Below are 6000 nucleotides of genomic sequence, written 5' to 3'. Positions count from 1 at the left end.
GTGTGTGTGTGTGTGGTGTGTGTGTGTGTGTGTGTGTGTGTGTGTGTGTGTGTGTGTGTGTGTGTGTGTGTGTGTGTGTGTGTGTGTGTGTGTGTGTGTGTGTGTGTGTGTCTCTTACTCACCTGTCTCTGGGTTGCATTGCTTGTGGCCTTTGCAGCTCCTCAGTTCCATAAGCTGCTGGTGCATCTGGTTGAGGGCGTGCGGTCCAAGGTGCTAACCCATTTATCAACTATAGACACACAAAGTAATAGAGGACAGGGTATGTTCCCAAACACTGTAAAAAAAATCTCAATAGGCTATATCTCATTTGTTGATTTAAAGAGATAGGGAGAGAAAGATACCTGGTATGGGTCATTGTTCAGATCAAAGTACTCTATGAAGCCCGTAGCGAACTCGCAGAATATGAAGTTGTATGTGTCATTGATGGTCCTCAGGCACCAGTAGGTGTTGTTGTTTGCGCTGGTACAAGCACAGAATGGACCCACTGGCAGGGGAGGGGAAGAGACAGAGGGTGCTATTCAATCCGATACACACACACACACCTGTAGGTGACTTTAAGAGCGGCAGTTGGTGTAAGGCTCTTGTTGGTTGGGGGTCTGGCTGTGACTCCCATGCCACTGAACTCCTCATCGTTGTCCTCCAGCAGGCCCGCTCCTCTCCTCCTCTCCCCAGGCCAGCTGGTGTTCCTGAGGCCCACGGGCCTGTAACCCTCAACCAGGTCCACAGCATACATGTCTCCATCCAGCTCAAATGGAACGGACCGGGCCCAACGGTTCTTAGTCAGACTCTTACCGGACTTTACCTCTGATGGGGTTAGAAGAGTTATTAGTTACAATGTTATTATTACAAAGGTAATGCAATGTTAATGACCCAAGAGAGGGTGCTAAAGTACATAGCATTTTTCACTGTTTTCAAATGACGGACACTTGAAACTTAAATTCTATCCTGTTTCGTTGTAATTATTAGTGTTAATTTTTCTAATCTGTCACTGGGTGGCAGCAAAGACTTGTCCTACTATTATTTGCAAGCACAATTTAGAAGGCATTGGTATGGTAAATATATAAGCCACTGAAAAGACTACTCACTCTTCTTGGTGAGCAGTCTCTTCCTCTTCAGGGGTGTACGTTTGGGGCCTAGGGGGCCACAGTCACAGCTGTCTCCAGCATCGGAGACACGTCCAACCCACTGCTGGGACCCGCTGTTGGCCATCAGAGCCTGCATACGTGAGGCATAGAGACTTGCCATGCCCTTACACTTATACAGACTCAGCTTACCAGAAGGGTCCTCCACACACTGCCACTTCTTCACATGCCGAGAGAGGAGAAGGGGGGGAGAGATTTAGCTACATTTCTGCTAATGTATAAGTGTGTGTGTGTGTGTGTGTGTGTGCGTGTGTGTGCGTGTGTGTGTGTGTGTGTGTGTGTGTGTGCGCGTGTGCGTGTGTGTGTGTGTGCCTGTGTGTGTGGGTATTGTACAGAACTTTTACCTGTCCTGGCTGTTCACAGGAGCTCTGGTACTCTGCTCTCTGACACAGGTCTTTGACCCGCTGGTACTTTGGCAGGAAGTTCTCCTCCTGGGCCACGTCCTTCCCATCAGCCCTCTTGTGGAGCAGCTTCCTGTGTAAACAGGATAGAACCAGATGAGAGAAATAGAACATTGGCCAAACATACTGTACATCAAACTTTGATCACTTGGCTGTGGACAATTATGAAGTAATTCTGAAATGTTGGTGAACTATCCCTTTAATTGCTCTTGATTCATGACTAGATTATGAATGAAACATACTGACCCTCTCTCTACCAGGAAGGAGTCCCTCCACATCTTCCCCTTGTTCACCTGGAACCTGCAACAAGAGCAAGAAAGGTCAAGTGATCCTGAAGCATCCATTGTGTTGAGTCCAAAACATGCAAATAAAGGTGTGACCTTCTCTACCTGTTGACAGGTTTGTCTGTGTCCAGGAGTTTGAGGATGGATTTGCCGTCCATGTCAGAGGGAACGTCCACTCCGGCCATGTCCAACAGTGTGGGAGCCAGGTCAATGTTCAGCACCACATGAAGGTTACTGCAGAAGGACACAAGAACAGGTGGAGGAGAGAGATGAGTTCTGCAAAAGAGATCCAGTAGCAGTAACAGTGAGATAAGAGCCAAAGCTAACCGTTTCCATTGAAAAACATATTTCATAAAAAGGTACTGTAGAAGTCTTCAAAGTTGCACTCACATGGCTCCTGCCTCCACGTTGGGGCCTCGTATGAAGAAGGGCACCCGGATGTCAAACTCATATGGCATGGACTTGCCTTTGACCAGGCCGAACTGACCAATATGGTAGCCGTGGTCTGATGTGTAGATAATGTAGGTGTTGTCCAACTCACCTGTCTCCACCAGCATGTTGTACACCTGAGGACGACGACACAGTAAGACACGTAGTCGGGTAGATTTAGCCAGTCTGTTCCTCCTTGTCCACACTGTCTGTCTGTCTGACCCACCTTATCCACACTGTCTGTCTCTCTTTCTGTCTGACCCACCTTGTCCACACTGTCGTCCACAGACAGCAGGGTCTGCATCCTCCGGCGCTGCAGCATGTTGGTGAACTGCATGTGGACAGGTTTCATGGGGCCTGTGTAGCGCAGGATCCAATGCTTGTCTGGGTTAGGAGCGTAGTTATAGCTTGGGGTTCTAAGAAAGGGACGGATGGAGAAACCAGTGTGAAGAAAGAGCCAGTAAAGGGGGGAAATAATTTCTGGTGAAAACTGTGCCTGCACATACTTAGTTACCAACACATTTTATCTTCATTGACGAGTCTTTGCTTTTCCTGTTATGGCACTTACTTTCGTTACCAAGCACCTTAGACAGAAGAGTGTTTACTTCTGTGAGATTATCACCATTATGCCTCCAGAGATCACAGAGGAGCTTAAAGCTGAAATCTTTAGTTGGTGAAACTGCCACGTCTGGTTGAGATATTACAACAACAAAGAAGTTACTTCAAACACTTTATTTCTCACAGACATCATTGCACTCGTGATAGAACACCAGAATATGTACAGCAACTTCCTTACCACGCTGCTGGACACTCCTCTCCTCCGTTTCATCAACAAAACAAAAACAAAGGCAAGCACTGGGAATACCTAGTCAGTTATACAACTGAATGCATTCAACTGAAATGTGTCTTCCGCATTTAACCCAACGCCTCTGAATCAGAGAGGTGCAGGGGGCTGTCTTAATCAAGGGGATATGAACCAGCAACCTTTGTTACTGGCCCATCGCTCATAACCGCTAACCTACCTGCCGAACTGTGGTGCTATTTCCCACTTTATGGATTTCAGCTTTAAAGACAGACATTATGCGAACATTTTAGAGCTCACATTTTATATTCAAGCAATAAGGCACGAGGGGGCGTGGTATATGGCCAGAATACCACAGTTAAGGTCTGTTCCTGTCTCTTATACACATCTAGATGTGTATAAGAGACAGCCTCTCCTCCGTTTCATCAACAAAACAAAAACAAAGGCAAGCACTGGGAATACCTAGTCAGTTATACAACTGAATGCATTCAACTGAAATGTGTCTTCCGCATTTAACCCAACGCCTCTGAATCAGAGAGGTGCAGGGGGCTGTCTTAATCCTGTCTCTTATACACATCTAGATGTGTATAAGAGACAGGTGTAGGGTGCCGTCTTTCGGATGGGACGTTAAACGGGTGTCCTGACTCTCTGAGGTCATTAAAGATCCCATGGCACTTATCGTAAGAGTAGGGGTGTTAACCCCGGTGTCCTGGCTAAATTCCCAATCTGGCCCTCAAACCATCATGGTCACCTAATAATCCCCAGTTTATAATTGGCTCATTCATCCCCCTCCTCTCCCCTGTAACTATTCCCCAGGTCGTTGCTGCAAATGAGAACGTGTTCTCAGTCAACTTACCTGGTAAAATAACGGTAAAAAAAAATACCACAAACCCCTGAGGTGCCTTATTGCTATTATAAACTGGTTACCAATGTAACTAGACCAGTAAAAATAAATGTTTTGTCATACCCGTGGTATACGTTCTGATATACCACGGCTGTCAGCACTCAGGACTCGAACCACCCAGTTTATAAAGAGAGGTAACGTATCTTTTGAATTAACACCGAATAGTATTATGATTGAGAACATTTTAATAGTGCATAATATTATTCAAGGAAAAGTGTTTATTTTGCATGGCTTTCTACATTTTACATTCTGGGGTGAATTAATCATTGTTGGATCACATTATATTGCATTGCATTGTATTGCATTATACCAAGCTATGACTTGTTTCATATTGTTTTATGATTAGCATGTACAACAATAGCCTTTTCCAGTGCTTGCAAATGGCTCCAACCACACATTTGAAAGTGATCTCAGAACTTATTGCGTAATGCTGAATTGGAGGCATATAAACCACAGAAAAGGCAACCAGCCAGCTGCTTGTACTGATCAATTTCAACTAACACGGAGAGGACAGTTTAATCAATATTTACTCAGGGACAGATGGAACCTTAATGATTACAAAATAAACAAACTGCTAAATATCTAATGAAGTTTTGGAGGTAGGGCATATTTAACATTTACAGCATATCGATTTGACTTGTAAAAGGTTAATCGTTTTTGGCCTTGGAGCACAAGGCCCTGACAACAAGAGGGTACGGCAACTGCACTGCCCGCAACCGCAGGGCTCTCCAGAGGGTGGTGCGGTCTGCCCAATGCATCACCGGGGGCAAACTACCTGCCTTCCAGGACACCTACAGCACCCGATGTCACAGGAAGGTCAAAAAGATCATCAAGGACAACAACCACCCGAGCAACTGCCTGTTCACCCCGCTATCTAATGCTGTACATTAGAGGCTGCTGCCTATATACATAGACTTGAAATCACTGGTCACTTTAATAAATGGAACACTAGTCACTTTAATGTTTACATATTTTGCATTACTCATCTCATATTTATATACTGTATCTTAGTCTATGTTCATCCATATATTCTTAATTACATTTCTTTACTTAGATTTGTGTGTATTGGGTATATGTTGTGAATTTTTTCGCTACAGACGCAATAACATCTGCTAAGCACGTGTATGTGACCAATAAAATGTGATTTGAAGATAAGTGTCTGCAATGTGGATGAGGAAAAGCTTTTTCAGGAGGGCTGGAGTAAGAGGGGAGCCATTTTCTCTCCCTCCATATTGAAGGGAAAGTGAGATCATCTACAAGCTCACATCGTGGGAATGTGTGTAAATTCATGAGAAAAAGCTATTAAAAGTTGACATGAAAACAGCCTGGGCTGAACGAATTCACTGTGTAAAGTCTTTGTTCAGTACTTTAATGATGCTTATGTAATTCACTCTTACAGGAGAGAACATTCAACCAAAGACACAGGCGCATTACTGCCTCCATTTACAGTATCAGTCAAAAGTTTGGACACACCTACTCATTCAAGGGTTTCTTTATTTGTACTATTTTCTACATTGTAGAATAATAGTGAAGAAATCAAAACAATGAAGTAACACATATGGACTCATGTAGTAACAAAAAAAGTGTTAAATCAAGATATATTTGAGATGAGATTCTTCAAAGTAGCCACCCTTTGCCTCGATGACAGCTTTGCACACTCTTGGCATTCTCTCAACCAGCTTCATGAGGGTTTCACCTGGAATGCATTTCAATTAACAGGTGTGCCTTCTTAAAAGTTAATTTGTGGAATTTCTTTCCTTCTTATTGCATTTGAGCTAATCAGTTGTGTTGTGACAAGGTAGGGGTGGTATACAGAAGATAGCCCTATTTTTTAAAAGACCAAGTCCATATTATGGCAAGAACAGCTCAAATAAGTTAAGAGAAACGACAATCCATCATTACTTTAAGACATGAAAGTCAGTCAATTTGGAAAATTTCAAGAACTTTGAAAGTTTCTTCAATTAAGTTGCAAAAACCATCAAGCGCTATGATGAAACTGGCTCTCATGAGGACCACCACAGGAAAGGAAGACCCAGAG

The 6000-nt window shown here is 43.9% G+C and overlaps 1 pseudogene; it reads right to left on the bottom strand.

Moving 5' to 3' along the window:
* Positions 1-6000, bottom strand: part of LOC111977083 (extracellular sulfatase Sulf-2-like) — a 94452-nt pseudogene that overhangs the window by 6894 nt on the left and 81558 nt on the right.

The sequence above is a fragment of the Salvelinus sp. IW2-2015 genome, linkage group LG1, assembly GCF_002910315.2.
Source record: "Salvelinus sp. IW2-2015 linkage group LG1, ASM291031v2, whole genome shotgun sequence".
Classification (NCBI taxonomy): domain Eukaryota; kingdom Metazoa; phylum Chordata; class Actinopteri; order Salmoniformes; family Salmonidae; genus Salvelinus; species Salvelinus sp. IW2-2015.
Note: the sequence above shows the minus strand (reverse complement) of the source record. Positions and strands in the feature narration are given on the sequence as shown.